Here is a 24425-nt window from a genome sequence, read left to right as displayed (position 1 = left end):
AGGGAAGTACAAGAGCCGTGGGCATGGCAAGAAAGAGACGTGTGCTTCCTGGAGGGACAATTAACGCAACACATTTAAATGTATGTGGTGAGGGATGTGAGAAAATAGGTTTTAAAACTATTTTTAAAAGACTAAGCCAACCAAACAACAACAAAGAATAAGATAATAAATATAGCTACTACACCACTTAAGAAATAAAACACTACAGTGGGTGGGGATGATGTGTCAAGGTGGCCAAAAGGAGCAAACTTCCAGGTATAAGATAGGTAAGTCCCGGATGTCACAGCAGCATAGGGACTATAGTTAACGGTACTGCACTGTGTATTTAAAACCCGCTAATAGAGTAGATCTCAAACGTTTTCATCACAACTTGTCCCATATGAGCCAGGAACAAAGTATCTCCTTGTTTATCCCAGGTTGGCTTTTGGTCTGTGCCCGTAACTGGTTCACACCTTGGACACACGGCAAAAAAAGTTTTCGCCACAAGAAAAAATTTGTTAGCTATGTGAGGGGGTGGAGGTTTACTAAACTCACTGTGGTGATCATTTAACAATACATACACATATGTCGAGTCATTATGTTGTACACCTGAAACTAATACAGATATAATAATATGCCAATTATGTCTCAATAAAACTTTTAAAAAAGCAACCTCCTACAAATGGAGTTGAAAGCTTTGTTCTCTCTTCCCACACTTACATTTTTACACTTTTATTACACAAGGATATATGCCCTGTGACATATAGAATTTTTTTAGTGAAACAAATACTCCATTAACAAAAATTGTGTTTAGAGCATTACTTCCACTAGCTAAAGTCCAGAGCAAATCAAAGTTCTGAAAAAAAAAAATTTTAATTTTTTTTTCATTTTTTTATAAGTATTTCCCAAATCTGCCTTTGGGTTTCTGAACCCCACACATTCTTGGGGGGAAAAAACCACTTTTTTTAAATTCAGAAAATAGAATATATCACTCATTCACTGTAAATATGACTAGACTGTATATAAGTCAGCTTCAGAATGTCGGCTCCCCTGATTGCTCCTGCAAAAATGCTGAATGGAAACTGGTCTGCAGTAAAGAGGGCAGCTACTTAACTTTTCTTTAGATGCTGCACTCAGGAGTGTTGTTTGCAGTGGACATGGAACCAATTTCTACTGGGTCCGGCAGAAGTAAGGCCTGCTTGAGTGTGGTTGGTAGGGTGATAATATGGGTGTGATAATTTACAGTTTTAATGTGAACATTTCACCTGAAATGTCATATCGTGTGCTTGAGTGTGATATTGTTATGTTACAGAATTACACGCTTGTGATTTTGCAATAAAAGATTTTGTCATTTAAGGGGGGGGGGCATTATTTGTGCCAGACCCTGCATGTGCTCAATTATGTGAGAGTTGGGTTTCCAGTGACATTTTGCACACTCTTAGGTGGGCCCCCTGAGAAACTCTGGCTATGAAAGCACATAAGGAGGTCGCCTTACTGGACATGTGGGTTAGGGACATTTTCCCACATTACCGCATGGAAATGTAAGGGGTCAGTAGAAATTACCAGACCAATAATCAAGAGGTGGGAGTGGTATGGTAGAATGAGCAGCCAGAGGATAAACAAAGGCAGGGCCCTGACCACTGCAGTCTAACAAAGAACTTAACACAGGAGGCTAGAGGGAGTCCTGAGCCTGATTTGGTAAGGCTGCTGAGCATTCCAAACAACAGGATAGTGCACTTGCAAGCCCGTGTGCATCACCTCCACCAGCTGGAAAGAGGAAAACCCTGGGACTGTGTGTTCATCCCAAGGCCTGGGAGGGGGAATGGGAGGGGTCTACAGTGCCTGAAGAAAAGCCCATACAACAATTTTTTGGTTAACTGCCTGCCTCCCGTCATGTACACAAAATGAATAGAGTCTGGGGCAAAGTAAGGATGTGGGCTAGCAGACTCCCACCCATACCTACATTTGGGCAGTCTCGTCTCCCCAGGGGAAAGCTGGCACCGCCTTTACCTGTTGATCAATATGTAACTCCCTCACCCCCATCCCACCAATGACATAAATCCTCAGAACAAAGGACTCGCTCTCTTGACTCTTGGCCCTCTCGTCTCTTTTGCCATACAGTGGGCCCTGGCCAGGGGACCTCTGGTCACAGGCCTGTAACCACCCCTTTCTGGCCACCTGGGTGGTGGCCATTCAGCCTCTGGCCACCCTGCTTTTGCTCTCCCATTAGAACTTAGCACCAATAAACTTGGCTTGCACGCTAGCAGGCTTGCCAATCTGTAGTTCTTTACTATGTCATCATGAAGAACCAGGGTTTCTCCGCTAACAGGAGTAAAGGCACTATTTCAGGAACAGCAAAAGGAAAACAGAAGTAAGAAAGAGCATGGCATATTTGAGACAGTAAATGGCATTTAGTATTGCTGGGTCCTAGCATTTGAGCCAGGAAGTGATAAGCAACAGGAGCCAGGTAATATAGGAGGACTCTACCAGAATTTCCTACATGACAGAATACATTTTCTGGAAATTAAATAGGCCATGCAAAAGTGCTCAATGGGTATGAGCAATACACTAATGTTGCATTTGAATTCATTAAAACTCTCAGCATAATTTTCCCCAAATATTCTTCTACAATGCCCAAGACTTGCTGCTTTTCTTCCTTCCTTTCTTCACCCGAGGACATGTTTTTCATTGCTCTTAGAGGGAAAGGAAGGAAGTGAGAGAGAAACATCAATGTGAATGGGACTCTGCCACCTTTCGGTTATGAAATCATGTTCCAACCAAATGAGCCACACTGATCAGGTCTGAACACACCCTTTAACTCAGCTAACCAGTGGACACTTGGAGCTACCACAAGAGGGCACTGCCTGCCATCCAATAATTTAGTTCATCATTGTCAACCCTGTTACCAAGGAGTATGATTAACTCAACTCTACACCTGAGGCCCATGGGCAGCAAAAGGAAAATTTCAGTCCCTAAGTAATGTGGATCCTCTTCTTTCTTCAGCCCAATTGGACACAATCTACTCACCCCCTGGGCCTCACCCTTTGCCTTTCAGCTTGTGAATAACCATCACCAGCAACAGGGGTTTTGTACATATAGAAGGGGACTCTCAGTGTCTGCCTGTGGTTCCTCAGGGCTCACCCTTAAAGAGGATCATCCCACTATATTTCTAAACTGATATGCATTGTTCCTGTGAGTCCTCCCGCAAACGCCAGCTGCTGCTGCCCTTGTGTGAAAGGCACACCCCTCTCTAGCTTGCCTGTGAACTCTGCCCCTGTGCTGGGTTGCAGTCATGCTGCTGGGTCTTACAGCCACCCCATCCTTGGGCTAGGAAGGGGAAACTTCTAGGCAGCACGCGGCCAGCGAATGCTCCCATGAGCCTAGAGTAAAACAGTCACTGGCACCCATTCAAAATGTAACTAACGAGAGATACAGGAAATATAGCAGCTTGCCGAGGGCCTGGAGGGGGCTGGACATGACAGGTGAGTGGCAGATCACGTCCGCGTGTTCTGCCTCTTCCTCCAGCATAACTGTGGAACTGGAGACGAGAAACAGAGGCTGAGAATGTGTGTTGAAGTGGCTCACTGGGCAGAGGGCATTCAGAGTTCATGTCGGTGAGGAATTCGGACTGAAGGACTGAGCGTGTTATCCAGGCTGAATAAAGACACCAAGGTAGCCAGTGAGGCATCAGTATCCCAAGTGAAGGGCAAAGATCTGGCTCATCGGAGGTCCTACGGATAGGGGATAGCATCTGAAAGATTAATTAACCTCAGTACAAAATAATCAGAAATAGCGAATAATATTTTTATGCACAGATAGCATAAAAACATGCTGTTTTTATTCACATTAAATCTCTATCTAAAAAGAAAACCTTCTGTCTCCAATTTCTGGCTTGATGGTTCTCTTGCATAGACTCCAGTCAGACTTCACCCTCATAGCTGCTGAGTCAAAGGCACCAGTGACTTTCACGTGCCAAGATCAAAGGCAGTCACCCTGTCAGCAGCCATTAGCACCTTGAACCATCCCGCTCTCTGGAAATGCTTTCCTCTTTTGGTTCTAGGACCCCACACTCTCTTGGTGTTGCTTTTATCTCTCCAGCTTCTCAGCCGTTTGCTGTTTTATCCTTTCTTCTCATCTTCTTACTGATACAGTGCCCTAGGGCTCAGTCTGGTCTCTCTTCCGTCCCATGGTCCAACCACCTAGTCCTGTGTCTTTTATTTGCCCTGAGACTCTCAGTGTTATAGCTCCAGCCCAGACCTCTCCCCTAAACTCTGGATTAGTATACCCAACCGTCTTCTCTTTCTCTACTTGTACGTCTGATAAATACCGCAAACTTTGCTCTCCCACTGCATCCCGGCTCCACCACCAAACCCACTCCATCTACAGCTTTTTCCCCGTCTCAGGTGGTGGCAATGCCATTATTCCAGTCGCTTGGGGCCGAAACCTTGTCATCTTTGACTCTCACGTCCCACATCAAATCCATCAAGAAATTCTCTTCTATCTATTTTCAAACTATCCACAGACTCTGACCACTTTTCCTCACTTTTAGTTTTAGCCCCCAGTCACTGTAATGGATCCCCTTATGTGTCGCTATGACCTCCTACCTGGTCATTGCATTCCTCTCCTTAAAATCTTTGGCTGGCTGCCTATTTCTCTTCAGCTAAAGGCCAAAACACTTCTGGTGGCCTGCAAAGCCCTCTACAACCTCACCACGCTCCCACTTGGATCTAACCCTTCACTTCTCCCCTTCTCACTCCACTCCGGTTTTCTTGCTGATCCCTTGACGTGGCGACCATACCTCTGTCTCAGGGCCTTTGAACGGGCATTCCCTCTGCCCGGGATGCTCTTACCCAAATGTCTGCAGAGGCCTCCATGAGCCTTTTTGACTCTGTTCAAATGTCATCTTCTCTGTGAGGCCTTTTCCGATAACCCAAGTTAAAATTGGCTTACCACCTGCCCACTGTCCCCAGCATTCCCGATCCCCCTGCCCGGCTTGATTTAGGCTTCATAGTTCTTATGATGTTCTAATATATTCAATACCACAAATTGTTTATTAACTGTATATTTTTGTCTCCCCTCGTATGTGCAGGGTCTGGAACATACTAGGGTTTAGTCGGTATTTTGAATGAATAAAGACTAGTTACACCATTATACCTACCTATTAAATTGCAATGTAATTATTTTTACAGAGCCAATAATTCCATTACTTTTATGGCATCATTTTAAACTAAATGCTATTTCCTGCTATTAATTATTCCTGTGAACTCGGTGTCACTTCACTGAAGATCATGTGACCCTCTTCTGCAGATTCCAAAGTCCTTGTTCTTCCTCAACTTGCACAAGGGAGACCCCCTGTCTGCACCCCGAAACTGCCTGCATCAGGAATCAGGAGCACCAGCCTCTGCGACCAGACACTGAAGCAATGCCACTGCACCCAAGGTCCCAGGATCGGGTTGTCACGGTAACCTTTCTGCCATCTTCTCTGAGTTTATTTGCTGTTATGAAACTGCACACTCTTCAGTTCAGCACGTTTCAAGTCTGCCAGGCCTCAGCTGGCAGGAAATTAAATGAAGGTATTAGTTTTCATCATGATTTTTTGCCAATGATAATTTATATTTAGAAGTATCAGAAAATATAGAAAAGGGATATTTAGGAGTACACTTCAATCCAGCTAAAGCTGTTTTAAGTATTGGGACTCACTTTGTTTGTTGCAGAAACACCGTGTTTACCTTCCTGGCCCCCAGAATGCACTCTCCTGCCCCATGACGTCTTTATCTTTGTCGCATAAGACTTGCTTCCTTGGTCTCAAGTCCTTTAGAAGACTCAACCAAAGAAAAAAGCTGTTGGAAAATATATAACTTACATAGTTTAAGTTGTGGGAAGTAAAAGCCTTGTTATTGAAAGAAAAATGAGCCCACAAAGAATTTTCCATTTTCTTGATTATTTGGGAAAATCAGAAAAATCATCATTTAAAAATAAATTTGTAGTAGCTCAGGTAGTACAAATAAATGATGACTTTTAAAATATAACCTTTTCCAATCTTATAAGTATTGTATAATCTTTGTTTTCTTTTTAAATTTTATTGATTTTTTTTTAGAGAGAGAGAAAAACATTGATTTGTTTTTCCACTTATTTGTACATTCATTGGTTGATTCTTTTTTTTTTAAGATTTTATTTATTTATCTTTAGAGGGGAAGGGAAGGAGAGAGGGAGAGAAACATCAATGTGTGGTTGCCTCTCGTGTGTCCTCTGCTGGGAACTGGCCCGCAACCTAGGTATGTGCCCTGACTGGGAATCGAACCGCGATCCTGTGGTTCGCAGACTCGAGCTCAATCCACTGAGCTATACCAGCCAGGGCTCATTGGTTGATTCTTGAATGGGCCCTGAGCAGGGATTGAACACACAACCTTGGTGTATTGAGGTAATGATCTAACCAACCGAGCAACCTGGCCAGGGCCAAGGTGACCCTGGATACATTTTTTAAATAACAGAAGTAATTTATCTTATTCTTTGGTTTATCTATATTTTTCAAATCATAGATGGCTACTAGCCACACACCTAAGCCTTCAACCTAAGCCTTAACAGACCCTGGAAACCTGGATCAAGCCAGTGACAGTGACATTAGAGAAACCCAGCATGGCCCAGTAGACACCTCCGCCAGGGTCTCAGTTCCCTGGGGCTGCGGGCTCAGCTGGGGCAGGATGGCTTCACTCAGGGTCTCAGCCCACTCGGGTACTCTCAAGGTTGATGTGAATTGAAGACCTGACTCCTTCTTTCTCCTCATCTGCCTCAGACTGAGGCCGCGTGGTTCTCATCAGGTAGCAACACACAACACGGAAGCTCATTGCCCAGGCTGACGGGTCTGAGAAAGTTCTAGAGAGAAAGCAGGTCCAAGTGATCGACCAGTTTGGCCATGACTTTTAATAACCACATTTTTAAAATAATGTTGGGTCATTTTTCTGTGTCCTCTGGAGTCACTTAGTCCAGTCTGCACTCAAGGGGATACAATTGCAGAAGAATATGGAAATCGCAGAAAGCCACTGAGGAGACATGGAGAAAAACCAGGAGGTCCATGCCTCGCCCAGAACCACAGACTGTCAAGAATCCAGGCCCAGGTATGAACCCTGCTCTGTGATCTCAAAATGGAGTCCTGGCAACACCCAGGCCAAATCAGAAGTTCTGGAAAAAGCTGGGCTACTGTACCCACGTGGAGGCACACAGATGGCATGCGCCCCTGCTAACAACCCACCCTGTGTGAATGCAGCAGGGACAACTTTACACTGAGCCCACTATGTTCCTTATTCAATGCTTGGAAAACTGAGGCCCACAGAGAGGTTGGGCCTGGACAGGGAACGTGACAACCAGACTCCAGATAAGGGTTTGTTCCAACCTGCCAGGTTAAGGCTCTATCCCCTCCCACAGTTCGGTATTAAAATTCAGAAATTCAGATTTTGGGGGAAGCTGTTGCCTATTCCTCCTTAAATGGGACTGCATCTTCTGGGCACCCACATTATTTGCCTCAACACACACACACACACACACACACACACACACACTCACTCACTTACTCTAGAAATAAACATTAAAGGTAGAATCTGAAATGGAACATACACATGGAGTAACAAGAAGAAAACAGATGTTGGAGGAACTTTATATTCATGACAGCACTTTTCAAATTTTGCAGGTGGTGTCCTGTGTATGGTCATGGGCATTCCTAACGCGTACAAGTTAGAATAATCACCACTGTGCAGACAGGAGACACACAGCCCAGGAGAGACACCCTGCCTTGTCCAGAATCCAGAAGAGGAAAGAATGAGGGTTGAGTCTGAACACAAGTCTGTTTCAAAGCTGGCACACTGGCTGCACCAGACCTTCCCAGGCAGCTGTAGAGAGAAGACTGTTAGTGGAATTATGTAAAGATATGTCCTGCATGGACAAGGGGGCATGGAAGTCCCATGCTTCTCACCAGATAACAATGCAGAACATGGAAGTTCATTACCCAGGTTGATGGGTTTTCGGGTCTCAGAGAGAAAACAGGTCTGAGTTACCAACTAGTTCGGCACCGGCTTTTCATAACCACATTTTGAAAATGGCATTGGATCACTTTGCAATGTTCTCTGGGGTCACTTAATTCTGTCCGTACTCTAGGGGAAGGGCTTAGAAGACTTCTTGAAGAGCTGTGATTTGGGGAAGTGACAGGAAAAGGAACTTTAGGAAGTGAAGTCACTTCCTTGGTAACTGACACTGACAGAACTTGGAACCCCTGTTACCAGGCACCCACGTTCCACTAACAGCTCCAGAGGCAGCTCACTTGGCAATGACCTCTAAGGCATTACCCCTAAGGTAATGACTCAGAGCCAATGACAGGCCAATGCAGGCCAAGTTACCTCTGTGAGCCCTTCGTGGGGCCTCCTACAGAATCCCCTCTACGTGCGGGAGAGAGGGACTGAAGACAGGGCCTGCCCTGAGCAGTAACAGATTGTTGTGCAGTATATAATAACCTGGTGGTCCTGTCCAAGTCACATTTCAGGTCAGGGCTTGTGGGGATGAACTGGGGATTGCTGATGGCCTCTCACCTGAGCCTGCAAGGCACTGAAGCTGCCATGTCTCTTCCCTCTTCAATGGATGTCTGCATCAACACCATTGCGTGTGTGTGTATCTTCACCATCAAGAGCAGGGCCTGTCTTTTACCTGGAATTGTGGATGACACAGCAATCACAACAGTGCCAGAACATGTGCATGGTGATGGTATGCACACCTAAGGTGGCAGACATGATGGGTTATTCAAGGAGACCAAAAATGTACCCTTGGACAAAAGAGAATAACTACCTATCAGGACAGTCAGGGGGAGTGTAGAGTAAGCAAGAGAAAGAGTAAGCAAAGCAGATCGGTGATTCTGGGAGATCCCTAGGGACCAGGTCCGTCCTGGCTTGAGGTGCTCTGGGAAGGACAACGTGTGTACAGGGCCTGGCAGACCACACGGCAGCCTGGTCTTCATGAACTCACATCCAAACAGCCCCAGAGTGGCTCAATTTCAAATACAGTCTCCAGCCTGTGATCTGCATCCCAAACTGACTCACTGCGCAGTACCTGCCACGTCTTCACACTCAGGTGCTGGGCTGGGGGCCTGAAACTCTCCAGAACCAGGATGTGGACTCTGCTCTCGGATAAGAGAGTGGTGGCGGTGGGCGGCACACAGAGTGGAGACCTGCTGTAGGAGGACATTGGGTCATTAAAACCGCAACCTTATCTCTCTTTCACTACAACTACAACCATTTTATGCTATTCTGCTCCTGCTGCTCTTTTAGGATGGAAATAACTCAATTCACATCCCCAGGGCAAAGCAGACTCAGCGCTTGGAGGGTGGCAGACAGTTTGGCCCCACCCCTGGCTGTGCTGACGGGCGACCCCCACTTGGACAGACTTCCTCTGAGCCCCCCGCCCAACACGTCCTCTGTGTTCCTCAGAGATGCAGTGACATTTCCACAACGCTATGACTGGAGCACTTGGTACTCAAAGAACTGTATCACAAAAAAAGGACCACGTGGTGGACAGCTACCTCTAATACACTACACAGGGGGTCAACTTTATTTTGTCCAGAGGCTTACACCTGACTGGAGGGAAGGAGAAAAGGACAAAGGTGGGCACACACAGAGTTTGGACACATCATTTACCGGTCTGTTTTTGTCACAAGGAATATTTTCCTCACTGGCTCGACCTGTATTTGGTACTGATAGTGGATTTCCATCAGCTTCCATATGAAATTCATTAAGAAAAGCAAGTACATAAATTCATTTAAGAAATCCTCTGAGGTCAGAAAACACTTTCTTGAAGGCCAGCCAGTATAGGAAACTTAGAGCCAGAGCAATGTCGTCGTCGTTATCCCAGCAGACATGCACTGCCCCCTGGTGGCCCTGTGAGACATGGCACCAGTGGAGCAGATCCCATGGTTCTGTTGGCAATAGAAGCCAACGCCAAAATGAGACCTTTTTTTTTTTTTTAAAGATTTTATTTATCTTTAGAGGGGAAAGGAAGGAGAAAAGGAGAGAAATATCAATGTATGGTTGCTTCTCGTGAGTCCCCTGCTGGGAGCTGGCCTGCATTCCCTGACTGGGAATCGAACCGTGNGCTTACACCTGACTGGAGGGAAGGAGAAAAGGACAAAGGTGGGCACACACAGAGTTCGGACACATCATTTACCAGTCTGTTTTTGTAACAAGGAATATTTTCCTCACTGGCTCGACCTGTATTTGGTACTGATAGTGGATTTCCATCAGCTTCCATATGAAATTCATTAAGAAAAGCAAGTACATAAATTCATTTAAGAAATCCTCTGAGGTCAGAAAACACTTTCTTGAAGGCCAGCCAGTATAGGAAACTTAGAGCCAGAGCAGTGTCGTCCTCGTTATCCCAGCAGGCATGCACTGCCCCCTGGTGGCCCTGTGAGACATGGCACCAGTGCAGCAGATCCCATGGTTCTGTTGGCAATAGAAGCCAACGCCAAAATGAGATCTTTTCAGGGCGCCTTTAGACCACATTACATTCTGCAAGGTTCACCATCCATGGGGTTGTCCCAGTGCAAGTCATTGTCTTGGCATGTCTCATGGTAAAGCATCAGACAGTTGTCGAGTGCAGTATTTCAGGAATTATTTTTGGGCACCGGAGTCATGCCCAGGGTCCCACCACAGCAAAAGAAAAAGTGTTAGAAGTAACTACCCCACCACTCTGTGTGCTTGTTTTAAACAAAATATTATTAGTATAACAACAAAAACATATTTATGAAATCCTCCCAATCATATCGACAGGAAAATACATTTTTTAAATTGGACAATTACAACTCAACATGTTTCTATGATGCCCTCTAAATTTACAGTTATTTCTAACAGAATTATCCTATATCCCTGGGTAGTTTTTCACTTCATGTAAGGCATTACCCCATCTCTATTGGTTTCTCCAAACATGTGTTTCATGGCTGCATCCGCTTCACTCTAAAATCTTGTACATGAGTGACCTGCTTCTGTGGTTCCTGCTGCCATCTTCCCTCAGCCACCAAATCCCCTTTTTCGTTGAACATGGACTTGACCTGCAGTCATCCCAGTCTGTTTCCAAATCTAGAATCACTCACTGAACTTCCAGAGCCCTTCCACTCGATCGTTGTCTCCCAGGATGCCAGGCACTTCCCACCGTCGTCTTCATTCACTGTGGTGCTTCTCCAAGGCCCACTGCTGCTCAGTCTAATTGCACTTTAGCCCTTAGTACGGTGTTTGGCATACAGTAAATACTCATTACTAATTGGGAACACATTATAAATCTGAATGAGCTACTCACTGTGGCAGACAACATAGCTCTCCAATGAAATGATTTTTTTTTCTCTCGAGGTCCAAGGCCAAACTGCCTCTCCCAAACTCCCATGTGGCCACGTGACAATTCCATTTGTTGCTAAAACAAGAAGAGAGAGACTCATGTGCCATTGCAGCCCTGGCCTGTATTGTCCTTGCTCATACATTTCTCCATGGTCCCCCCAATTCTGTTAATAGATGCAGAAGGCACAGATGCCTAGGAATGGAGAGCCACAGGGTGAAAGAACTTGAATGAGCATATGAAAGAGTACAGTGTCTCCAAGTTCAACACTCACCCAGCAACAGTATTTGCAAATGTATGTAGTGATGTGCTGGGAAATTATAGGAGTCACATGGTCACACAGCATAACCTGGAATGTAGCGCCAGTTCAGGCGACTCCTCTGGCAGCCATCGGATGCCAAGGCACAGCCTTGTGGTTGGATGCCTGCTGGTAAGTGCTGGGCAGAAAGAAGGACGATGGCCCCCCATCAGGGAAGGCAGTCAGCACCCCACAGGAACTACCCATGTCCATAGTTCTTTCCCATGACAGCAGCAGGATTCACCCTCCTGCCTGTGCCTGTATCACCCAGGGTTTTCAGCTCTGTGCAGAAAAGTCCAGCAAGAAGGAAACTACTAGCTTTGCTTTAAAACACTGTGTGAAGCTGGATGAGTCACCTTCCATTCCCGGAACACATCTCTGTGTCCACCATAGGGGATGCAGGGGTAACATCTGCCAAGGTAGTCTGAAGACCCTGGGCTTGGACGCACTCTACATTTATGTCATCCTCCAGTAGTCGAGGAGCCACAGTTTTTCTATGGGGAACTACACTTCCTCCCTTGATTTACACGTGAGGCAGAAAATCCTTCACTGGCTGCAAAGCATGAAGGCCCACAGAGCCATTGGAGCACCTGTATGCTCTGAAAAAGGAGAGAAGGTGCTCCTGGTGCCCCTGCAGCATGGTCCCAGGAAGCTGAAAACATAATAGCCTCTTGGCTTTATGCAAGTTCTAGCAGCTCATTGTAGAACTTGAGCCCACCAATGTACAATTAAGTGATATAGGCCACCCAAGGCAGGGTTGAACTCTGCCAACGTGATTAGGTTGGAAACAAAATCACCACGGACCTCAGCCTACTCAACCCCAGGTGGAATCTCTTCCACTGGGGGCCCACGCTGGTACACACAGCCACACTCATGTAATAGGAGAGGTCACTGGGGTATGAGTTCAGAGTAAGCATGAAGCCTGAGCAGATAAGAAAGACAAAGGAAAAAAAAACATTTGGGTACAGCATAGAAAAATATACTCAATAATGTTCTAATACCTATGTCTGGTGCCACTTAAGTATTGAAAATATCAGGGAATACTTTGTAAAATATATGGTTGTCTGTTGGGAACCACCCTACCTGGTTTCAGAAGCTGAACCCCCTATGGCTAGGGCTGAGTAAAAAGACCTTGGGACCATAAGCCACTAAGAGACAAAGCTTATCTCCCCAGCAGGGGCACCGCCTCTGCCCCCTTTACTTCACTCTGCTTGGCCCTGGGAGGATGACTGGTTAGCCAATGACAGGTAAGATTCCTCAAGGGAGGGACAACCTAAAACAGGTATGGTCCCAATGGGGTGATCAGGGAAGGACTTAGGGGGCTATAGAAAAAGGGGATGATGGGCCATGACCCCTTGGCTTTGGCATAGCCTGAGTCCTCATTCTGTCGGTAAGAAGTCTCCTACAAACTCTTCCTGGCTGCCCACTTTCCCCACCTGACTTAAGCCTGAAACAAAGCCAGAGGTGGGTGCAGCCCTGTGCTGGAAAGGGCAGGTTTCCAGGGCAATCAGGCCTAAGAAAAGAATGCAGGAAATCCCATGAAATCTGCTTTGCTAAGAATATCCTCAATTTAAATGATAAGGATCCAAACATAAAATGAATTTGTTTCCCAAAGTTTTGTGGCTGTTTAGCTATCTGACCCTGACTCAGAATGAGCCCTCATAGTTCTTCGAATGTTATCTATTGTTTGATCATTACTGCCTGACAATGATTGGTGAGCTTTACCTGTATTCCTGTGCAAAATGAACCCAATAAAAGCCCATTGAAGAATAGGCTCAAGGCCCTTCTCCTTTGAGAGATCAGCCACCTTTCCTCCCCAAGCAGATCATATCTTGGTAGACTTATTCTCATCTGATGGCTGGGGGTGCTCTGCTGGACAAAGTTCCCCCACAACTGTCTAACCACTTTGCTGTACATCTGAAACTAATAGAAAATAATATTGAATGTAAACTGTAATCAAAGAAACATAAAAATTTAAAAAATAGTTGGAGTCTGCCCTACTCTGAGGAAGCAGCATGTTCTCCCAGGACACAACCAGGGCCCACAGCATGGGGAGTGGGGAGATGCAAGAGTGACAGGAATTGAGACCCCCAATGCCCCAGGGTTTTGGCCTGGTGGAGATTGTGCCCAGGGCAGGTAGAAGATGAGAGAACTGAAATCTACAAATCTGCATAAAAATAGCTCAAATAATTCCTGTCTGCTCTTTTACTACGACCTTCATGGTGGAAGGAGTTGGTGCAGAGATCTCCATTACCTCCCCTAAAAATATGCGGGCTTACAGGTGAAGCCTGCATCCCACAGTCTCAGGAACATTATCAGAGTTTCTCTGCCCATGACCCCACGGCCCCCAAGGACATAGAATATACTTTCTACGCTCTGGAGTTTTTTCTGAGCACAGGCTAGTGCCTTGGAAGTCGAGGACTGGGTCTGTAGTAGCCAGTGGCAGAGCACTAAACTGCTCATCCTTGGATTCAGGTAAAGATTACTGTGTCTGAGTCTCAGCACCTGCTTTAGAAAGAGGACCCGCATCACTGCCACAATCCTAATGAAAAGTCCCCATAAATGAACTAGTCATCCCAGAGCAGTGTGGACAGAAGAATGACCGGGGAAGTTTCTGAGACATGTCTTCAAGCCACCTGGATAATGCTGGTCCTGATGTTTTGTCCCCTGCAGCCCAGGAGAGCCCATACCCTAAAGACCCCCCAAAAGAGGTGTGTTGGGCTCTGTGGTTTTCCTGATTGCGGTGCAGTGCTAGTGCTGACCACCAGGGGCATCGTGAGTTCAGTGGGTTCAGGTGAAGCGATGGTAGCAGGAGTGTCACCTGGCCCCTGGTTTTTCTTTTCCTGTTCAGGCATGATTTGCTCCACTTAATGTTAGCATGCCTTTCTAATATCTGATCTGGTTAGTAGTGGGATGGATCATCTTATGTCTTGTTTCAGCAACCAAGCCCTGAGCAGGTGAAATGTGCCCTTGCTAAAATAAATCAACAGTACCCCTTCCCTGTAAGCACTCACAATCTGGAGGGATAGATGGACAGATTCACTAAACAAAGACAACATCACAAAGGCACAGGTGCCACTCAGGAATGTATGGGCGCGACCAGGAGTGGGGTTCCCTCGGATGGGGGAGTCTGACAAGGCTGCAATGCACTAAGGTGAGACTTACGTTTTCAGCTGCATGGCAAATAAGAGGTGCCCTACACGTATTGGGGGGTATTTATCCTGAATAAAAGCCACAATTGAGCAGAGAATGGAAATAAAAATGTGTTTGGACAGAAGGAAGTCAATAAAAAGATCAGTGTGGAGGCAGGGAGCTTGGGGGAAGGGGGTAAAGGGAGGCAAGCAGGATTAGAGCCTGGTGGGGGTCTAGCCACACATGCAATCTATTGTGTAAAAACATCACCACACACTTGGTTTCTTAACCAACAAACGTGAGTATTCCCTCACCATTTCTTAACCAACAAACGTGAGTATTTCCCTCACCATTCCTTTGGATGAGAAATCCATTTGCACAACAAGGGATCTTGGAAGTCAAGAGTCAGCCCAGATAGTGAAACCTGATCTATGACAGAGGAGGCATTGCCGGGCCATGGGAAAGGATTTTTTTAATCAATAATCTTGGGACAAATGGTTTTCTGTTTGGAAATAACACAATTTGATTTTCACCTTACACCACACACAAAAATCAATTCATGTTGAATTAAGATAAAAAATGTAAAAAGAAAATCTTGAAAACATTAGGGGAAAAATGAGAATGTTTAATGAGATATATCATCATCCCTAAATTGATGTAGCATTCTATATTACTTTTTAAAAATATCCTAAATTGTGACAAAACTTTGTTATTTAAGAGTGAATGTGAGTTTTGGAATTAGCTGAGAGCCATGTAAAGTTCATTTTAATACAAAACCCAAAGTTTATTTTAATCACATGGGATCCTTCATCTCTGCCAAACTTCTTTTAAAAACATATTAGCTTCTTTTTAGCTCTGGAGATAAAATGGTGACTAAAAATGTCTACACCAGTCTAGGACCACTGAACTCAGGACTCTCCTACACGAAAGGAAATTTAGTTTAAGCTGTGGCTACTTGGGTTTTTGTTGGTTGTTTTTTTTTTTTTACTTGTAACCAAACAAAACTAATGCAATTAATAATAGACATAGTAGTACCTAAGAATATGTTAAATGTCAACAAAATGGCAGATATCAGCTTTTTATCAAAGCCTAAGTTCAGAAATTCGTAATTCTGTATTGTCAAAAAGTTCTTTATTCCTCCTGCTCTGTCATGAGAGAATCTGAAATCATCTTTTTATTGCCTCTCTTTGCAAGAATTTCTGGCTAACCTCAAGCATGCCTAGAGTCATCAGGGACATGACTCTAGGGACATCTGTTGAGCTCAGTCCTCTTATCAGTTTATATTTCCACCTTTGATTATATTTTGTGTTCATGACCAATCCATGTCAATCAACTGTGGTCTAAAAATTCCCAATAAGGCCTATTGTTGACCAAATATTTTTCATAATGTTGTTTACATTCATTTTTATGATTTTTGTTTAGATTGTTATTTAAGAGTGTTGATCCATTGTTAATAAAGTGCCTAGGTACTTTATTATGTTTCTGCTGTCTGTGAGGTCAGCAGAAACCCAAAATTAGCTCATTGAGCGTTGAAGAAATCTGTTTCTTGTCCTATGTTTCTGCTTTACTCTACTTGACAACAGTAGATTTCAGTGAATAATCCAGTGGCTTAAATGTAATGCCCAGACCACTACTGTCCCCCTTGAACACACTGAACAACGCAAACAAAAAACAAAGAGAACCTAGGCAATTTGAGGTCTTTTCATAACGCTAATAACGGTGTACCCAAAACAAGACCTGGGAACTCAGAAACACGGAGACACTGGGGCTTTCGCTTTAATGATGACTCTTGTGTTTGGCTTTTCAGAAATGCAGTATGATTTAAAAGTTACCCATGGGAATTCTTTTTACCTCATTTCATAGTAGTCATTCAGTTGATCACATAAAAAATGTTCTTTATATACCTACGAGCCTCCATAGGAGAGAAGACAGGAGAGAAGAGTGGGAAAGGCACTGAAAGGACCACACTACAGCACTGACTAAAGAAGTCATTTTCATAGCTACCCTAGAAACTCTGAAAAACAGAGCTGTCTCCACATCTCTGTTTGTGTATGTGACTCATCTCTTATTTGGGTAATAAAAGGTCTAGGAAGAATAATTTGGGATTCTTGCTAGTCCTCTTGTTTACTTAAGAGAGAAAATGATAGGGTACAACCTTTTGAGGTGGCACCTTTGGACAGAAGGTGCAACAGATCACTACGAACCAACACAGAGTGTTATCCCCGCCCAACTTGGTGCACATAAAACAGTGCGGCTTCAGGAAAGAGACAGACCATACAAGGACCATAGAGCATCTGAGAGAGAGAGTGAGGGAGAGAGACTAAGGCAGAAACTGCAATGTCTTTTACAAACTAATTTCAAGTTGTATACCATGCATGAATAAACCAGAATTACAAAGACTCAATGTGAATAAATCTCAAAACTATTCCACAAAGAAAGCAAGTTGCACAAGTACACACAGCATATTAAAAATTAGCATATATATGAGTTTATATACATAATATACATATTCCACATGTATACAACTAATATAAAATACTTATGTAATTATATGCAAGTTTGTTCATGTATAATGTGTAAATGTATCATACATAAAACATTTGAAGCCTACTTATCTTGTTTAAAGATTGTGTGCATGTGTGTGTGTGTGGTCACCACACAAACAAAGTGTCCACGGAAGTGATAAACTCCCAGCCTGCATAATGATCGCCTCTGATGGGCGGGGGAGGAATAAAGTTGGGGGGCACACACAGGGGCCTTTACCTGATAACATTTTATGTCTCAAGTTTGATTATGACTACAAAGCATTTGTTATATTAGTCTATCTGCCTTTCTGTAAGTCTGAAGGGTTTATTTAAAAATCAAATCATATAGTTATTTCCTCTAGAAGAAAAAATAGCAAAACAGGACTATAGACAGAGTGACTTCATTTTGCATATACATGATTATATTATACACATATTTGCATAAAGCTAGAGTAAAAATAAGAAAATGTTAACACTTAGTAATTTTAGATGGAGGGGCCTAGATAATAGTTGCATAGTTCCTTGCTTTTCACTTTTTTCTTTTTTCCCAAAATTAGGAGAAAAAAATATAGCCATTTCCTGTAGGGAAACGTATTTCCTGAGAATAAGCATCACTAAAGGGAGACGCACCAAGCCACTGCACTCAAGCTGATCACATTCTCAGAATCTCGACATGTGCCTGGGGAAACAGAAGCCAATGTATTAGACTAATCAATGGATGTTTCAAAACCCCACAGCAAATAGGAAGAATTATTTACCCCTCCCCCCAAATAAAATATTAGCAAACAATCCCTCCCATTGTGACTGGGTCTAAGTAATTCTGTAAGTCTGTGGCTTAATTTTAATAAAATGGTGTCATGGGAATGAGGATGGTGATAAACAGAACATGAAAATGTATTAATCCCTTGGCTAACTCGCTGCACTTACTGCGCAGCACATTCCGGGCTGTGGCCCCTCCCTCCTGCGTCTGGTGCCTTCCCCTGGCAGCAGCTCTCACTTTTCCCTCAGGGACGTTCCTCCCCGCTCCCAGCCTATGTGATGTGGATGGGTGTGACCTATCTCCACCACTGGTCTCCCAGAGTCTTCCTGCGACTTCTGGTGGGACTCTCGGGAAGAAACTCCTTCTGCTGAGGACTTAATTCTGGAGCTGCTGGTAGACATCTTTGCTTCAGAAGACAGCACAGAAAAGCAGAGCCAAACCATGGATGGGGGTGGCAGGAGGAGGGGAGGGAGAGAGAGAAATTGATGAAGAGCTTGAGTGTCTCTAGACATTGTTGAGCTCCTAGGTCCAAATCCCAGCTATGCAGGACACTAAATTTTGTTACTTTTTTGTTACTTTGAGTTTCAATAACTTTGCAGTCAAAGGAATCTTGAGAGGTGTACCTATACGCAAGTACTAAGTCATACCAAAATTCTCATTGTGAAAAGCCGGTGCTTATTAGTCGAGGTGAAGGAGCCCCTCGAACCCCTCTGCTCTCCGGGGGAACTGTAAGAACAGAGGACTCAAGTCTCATAAGATCAGGTCCAGGGCATGAGACACTCCCCTGTGCTGCTTGAAGGAGTCCTTAGCCTGACCCCCTAGGGTTTTGTGAAAGAGCCTGACAGATGTGTGATCATCTCATCAAATTGTGGGTAAAATGTTATGTGTACCCGAATATCTGTGCTTTTCTGGGGAAATGGCCCATCAGGTTCATCACATTAGTGAAGCGACTAATAAACCAAAAGTGAAAATCACTACTGAGTGACCCAGGCACAAGTGTGGGGTTACGTCTGAGTTTTCAACTTTCTGTGTGTCAGGTGCTAGACGTTTTAATCACAGAATCAGAAACTGAGAATAAGCAATGTGTCCATTTTGAAATGGTGACATCATGAAATAACTTGTTTAAATATAAAATCATTACAGGTTTAAAGTACTTGATTTTAAAAGTTCATTTCATCACAGGCCACCTGCAGTTACTACTACTACTACTTGAAGAATGGGCCGAATATATAGATTTAACAAATAACTAGAAATCTGCTTCCCAGAAAAGTTCAAATATTCCCCCAATATCATGTAAACAAATAAAAAAGACTGTAGTTTGCTTGTTCTATTTGCATAAAATAATAATTCCCAGCAGTATCAATACATTTCACATGCCACTGGTTAAATCTGGGATATTCATGCATGCACTAAAAAGCCTTCTGTTGCTATGGGGAACCTAACACCATACATGTGTTCCAGCTTCTCTTTAGGGAGAAGAATATTATACTAAAAAGTAAAGCAAAGCTGTGGCTTATCAATAAGAACAGTCAGGAAGAGAAAGAGAAAGAGGAAATATTGCCCTGAAAAGAGCAAAATAGGCTAGATTCGACTCCCAATGAAATATGATATTAATGTCTCATAGGCCTGGAGCCTGGAGAGACTAATATTCAAGCAGTAATGAGTGTCTCTAGACCCCAAGCACCGAGTGCACATACCAGTTGCATTGTTTGTTTGGGTCATGAGACAACAGGACTTCAGAATGACAGAGGCAGAGTTGAGGGACACTGAGCAGAGTTGTCCACAGCAGAGCCCAGCATAATAATGAAACCATCTGGAAACTTTGGCTTTTGATCCCAGGCAAGTTCTGCTCTAAGTAGCTAAAAAGAATGGAAAATAACTTTGCCTTTATGGCATGCCTGCTTAGAAGTGAAGCACTTACTGACCCTTTGAAGTAGAATCACAGAAATAAGGATTGACATTTCTGTGTTGGATAGTTTTTTTGTCGGGACCTCAAATCCTGGGGCCCTACTCCAGACCTACTGACTATAAAGTGAGAGCAGAGCCACCTCTCATGTGATCCTGAGGTTGGCTAAAGTTTGAGGAATAGCAATCTAACTCAACTCCCTCACCTTACACTTCCAGGTCAGAGAGGCTGGTTAAGTACTGCCTACCCAAGGTCAAAGAGCTGGTAAGCAGCCAAAGCAGTACACCCTGTCTCCCCCTCCAGAGAGTTTGCTATGGGTGTCCTCGCAGGAAGACATGGCTATCCTGCAGGGGTATGTCATCTCAGCACCCACCACAGTAATGACACATGGAACATCCTGCTGCACAGCAGGAAACAGTCCAAGACTGGCTGAATGAGTTTCTCAAATTTGATCTCCTCCAGTCAAGATGGAGGTATAGGTAAGCACACTTCACCTCCTTGCACAACTACAGAAAACAATTACGACTAGACTTCAAAACAAATATCACCCTGAATTGTCAGAAAATTGACCTGCATGAAAGTCCAGCAACCAAGCATTTAAAGAAGCCACATTCACCCAGATGGGTAGGAGGGACAGAGACATGGAGACAATGGTGCAAAGAGGTGCAGAGAAGCTATGTGGCACAGAGAGGCAGCTGAATGAGTCGTCCCACATTCACATGTGGTAGATGAAAATTGGGAAGGATACCTCAGGAGCGAGGCATCCCAGCCCCAGGCCAGACCACACAGCCTGGGATTTCAGCACCTAGAAGGTAAATCCCTATAACTTCTGGGTGTAAAAACCAGTGGGTTTGGGGTGGTAGAATGAACTGCTGGATTTTCAAGAGACTCCTCTTAAAGGGCCCCCATGGACTTAGGAATTAATGCAGACACACCTCCTCTGGGATTCAGCACCAAGGCAAGACCTGGAAGAACACCAGCCACATATGGGGAAAAAGTAAAGTGACTGGAAACAGGGTGAGTGCTGGGCACACCTTCAGAAGCCAGGCAGTGTCATTGCCCCCTCTCTGAGCCCTCTCCACAAACAGCCACAAAGCAGTGAAATGGGTTGCCCTGTTCTGGTGGTTATCTAGGGCTCCACCCCACACAATTTATGGGTGCCTTTTCTAGACTAGACCACGCTACTAAGACAGAGTCAAAGCAGCTCTACCTAATACACAGAAACAAACACAGGGGGGCTGCCAAATTGAGGAGACAAAGAAATGTGGTCCAAATGAAAGAACAGAACAAAACTCCAAAAAAAGAACTAAACAAAATGGAGATAACCAACCTATCAGACCAAATTTAGTCTAGATTCCCAGGTTTCCTAAGCTTTTGTGCAGAACACTTTATTTTTATTGACATTATTTTTCTAAAAGTATGTTAATAACATGATTAGTTTAGAATGAGGCTGCTTTATTGTGTTCTTTCTTCTTGACTGCAATCATTAGATCCCTATTTTATTATGCAATCACTTGGAGTTAGAAGACCCTTATTTTTACAACCATAGTAACTATTATTATTACTGATGCTGATAGATGTATGTTAATTTAAGATTTAAAAGCTTACTGTGAGGTTGACTAGAATAGAAAGCAGCTTATGTATGTTTGAAAATAAAAGATATTCAACTCTATTCATTTGAGGAAACATGCTCTTGATTTTTATTAAAAAATAGATTTCTGTGCAAAAATCATTTTTATCTCTGGTAAATGAGAACAAAATATTAAATAAAAAATAAACTACTGCTTATTTGCCCAGCAAATGTTTCTGCTTTTTAAAATAAAAGATAACTGCACTCCCTCCCTGGCATTGTTAAGCCACATCCTGACTTCTCTGCCCTATATAGCCTTGGGGTTAATTGTGCGGGAACTAAAGCCTCTAAGTCCAAAGGAGACTTGCGAGGCCAACTTGCTTTGCATGGGAAACTGAATGAGCAGGGCAGGGGCTGGTGAAACGCATCTGAGGGAGGAGGGCTGCCTCTGGGTCTAGACAGCTTGAGAGGCCACAGAGAGGGAACGTCACAGTCAAAATTGATCTGCCTGCTATTGCTGTGACCCAGATTTATGTGAACAAACTCTGTAGAGATGGCGATTTTTTTCAGCATTATTTGTGCAATTTCTTGGAATAACCTTGCAGATCTGAGTAAATGTTTTTATTCAGATTACCAAGGATGTTAAAATAAAATGAAATGAACTGTGATTGATTTACAACTGTACTGGTATTTAAATTGCTGTCTTCTGAAATGTCTCCCTGCTGAGAGGTAATAGTCAACATTTTTGTTGATTGTCTTTTCATAGATCTTCCTATGCAGGTGCACACAGAGAAAGTTTCACGTAGAGAAGATTGTAAGCCTGATGTTTTATCATGAACACTTGTGTTTAGTCTTTTTCCTGCTTTCTTTTTTTTGTCAATATATCCTTCCAAATAATTTTCCTTGTACAATCACATACACATATAATCATATACATCAAATTAGTAATATGTAAAGTAAAATAATAACTATAATTATTATTATGTCCAACATACACAACAGGGCTGAGTATTTAGAACAGTGCCTGAAACATTATGGATGCTCAGTAAATATTTGTTGAATAAATTACTGATTTGCTTTATAAAATAGGATAATTATATATATATATATAATTTTTTTAAAGATTTTATTGATTTGTCTTTAGAGGGGAAGGGAAGGAGAGAAGGAGAGAAATATCAATGTATGGTTGCCTCTTGTGAGTCCCCTGCCGGGAACTGGCCTGCAACCCAGGCATGTGCCCTGACTGGGAATCAAACCATGATCCTTCGGTTCACAGGCCCATGCTCAATCCACTGAGCTACACCAGCCAGGGCTATATATGTAATTTTTATATAATTATTTGCATTATATATAATTATCCCATCTTCCTGTATCTAGCTTTATCACTCAATGCTAGGTATTCTCTCCATATATTTAAATTAATTATTATTAACGGTTGCTTAATATTTCATGATTATAGGAAGGTAACATCAATTTACTTATCTCAAATTGATCATCGAGATGCTTTTATTTTTTGCCACTATAAGTAAATAATAGCTAACACCTAATGAGCATGTACCAAATACAAAGCACTTTTTTTTTGGCACTTTACTTGTTTAAAGTCACTCAGTTACGGTTATTATCTTCCCTGTAGGAAACTGAACTGGGGTGGGTAACAAATTTGCCCAAGCTTATACAGCCAGCAGGCACTAAACTAGTCAATGTGGCTTCAAAGTACCTTTCAATGAACTGCTTCTATACAAGACAGTAACTAACACAATTGTACAAGTGTCCTAATGGAATGGTGCTTTACTTCTAGTTGACAGTTTCCCGAGAGCAAAATTATTATGGAAGAATATGATATATTTTATATCGATACATTGCTTTGCAAAAAGGCAGTAACGGTTTACATTTCCACCAGCCTGTATAAGATAATTCTTTCCTCCAACAGATTATCATTTTTAAATATTTTTTTTCTTTTTTGCCAATCTGGTGGGTCAAAAGCAATATTGCATACAGATATATGTTGCTGATAGTAATGAGGTAGTAATATGTTTATCAGCCATTGGATTTGCTCTACTGTAAATTGCTGTGTTATTCAGGATTCTCCAGAGAAGTGATATAGAAAGAGTATATTCACATGATTATGAAGTCCTGGGAAGTCCAAAATCTTCAGGGTGGTCCAGCAAACTGAAACCCCAGAGAAGGGTTACTGGTGCAGCTCAAGTCCAAAAGCTATGAGGTTGAAAACCCAGACTTCCTTGCAACAGAGCTACGAGGTCAGACTGCCTGGACTGGAAGTCTTGTTAGTGGCTGAGTTCCTGAAATAAGAATAACAACCTGCTTCATAGGGTTTCTGGGAACATTGAAGGAACTGCTTCACACTTTATAACTTTCACCTGATATTTGTTCTATTATAGGGATTTGTGATTTTTTGAGCAAATTGTAAGAATATAGGAATGAAATCACTGCCTGTCATTTACAAGGCACAGAAGATAACAACATAGCCCCCAAAATCAGTGTATTGGGATCTTCTGTTCTTAAGTAACAATATGTTTTCAACATGCACCTCATAAGAATCTTTTATAGGAGATACACAAGGGTGGATTTCAGATCATTGTTTCCCATGTCACAGATGTGAGGACTTTTTCAAAGACTTTTTCTATTTTGCTGAAAAATTTTTTAAAGGCAACAGTTAGACCAATCATCAACAGAGTTGTTATTTTTAGTGAGTCTTTGAACTTTTAGAATAGTAAAAAAGTATAAAGGTTTATAGTAGTGATGAACTTCACATCTTGAAGTCAGCCATATGCAGTGTTGGGTTGCCTGGGGTTAATTATTTTGGGAAATCTTAGTCTAGGTGAAATACTTCAGAAGTGTTGCTTAATCACTGTCCCTCTGGCTAAAAAAAGAAA

At 43.2% G+C, this 24425-nt stretch overlaps 1 pseudogene; it reads left to right on the top strand.

Annotated features, from left to right (window-relative positions):
* Positions 1-371: 371 nt before the first annotated feature.
* LOC118989696 (uncharacterized) lies at positions 372-465 on the top strand (annotated as a pseudogene).
* Positions 466-24425: the final 23960 nt, after the last annotated feature.

This window comes from Sturnira hondurensis, unplaced genomic scaffold, assembly GCF_014824575.4.
Source record: "Sturnira hondurensis isolate 20B ecotype Veracruz unplaced genomic scaffold, ASM1482457v3 Scaffold0006496, whole genome shotgun sequence".
Taxonomy (NCBI): Eukaryota; Metazoa; Chordata; class Mammalia; order Chiroptera; family Phyllostomidae; genus Sturnira; species Sturnira hondurensis.
The sequence above is the reverse complement of the archived record's forward strand: the minus strand, read 5'-3'. Positions and strand labels throughout refer to the sequence as shown.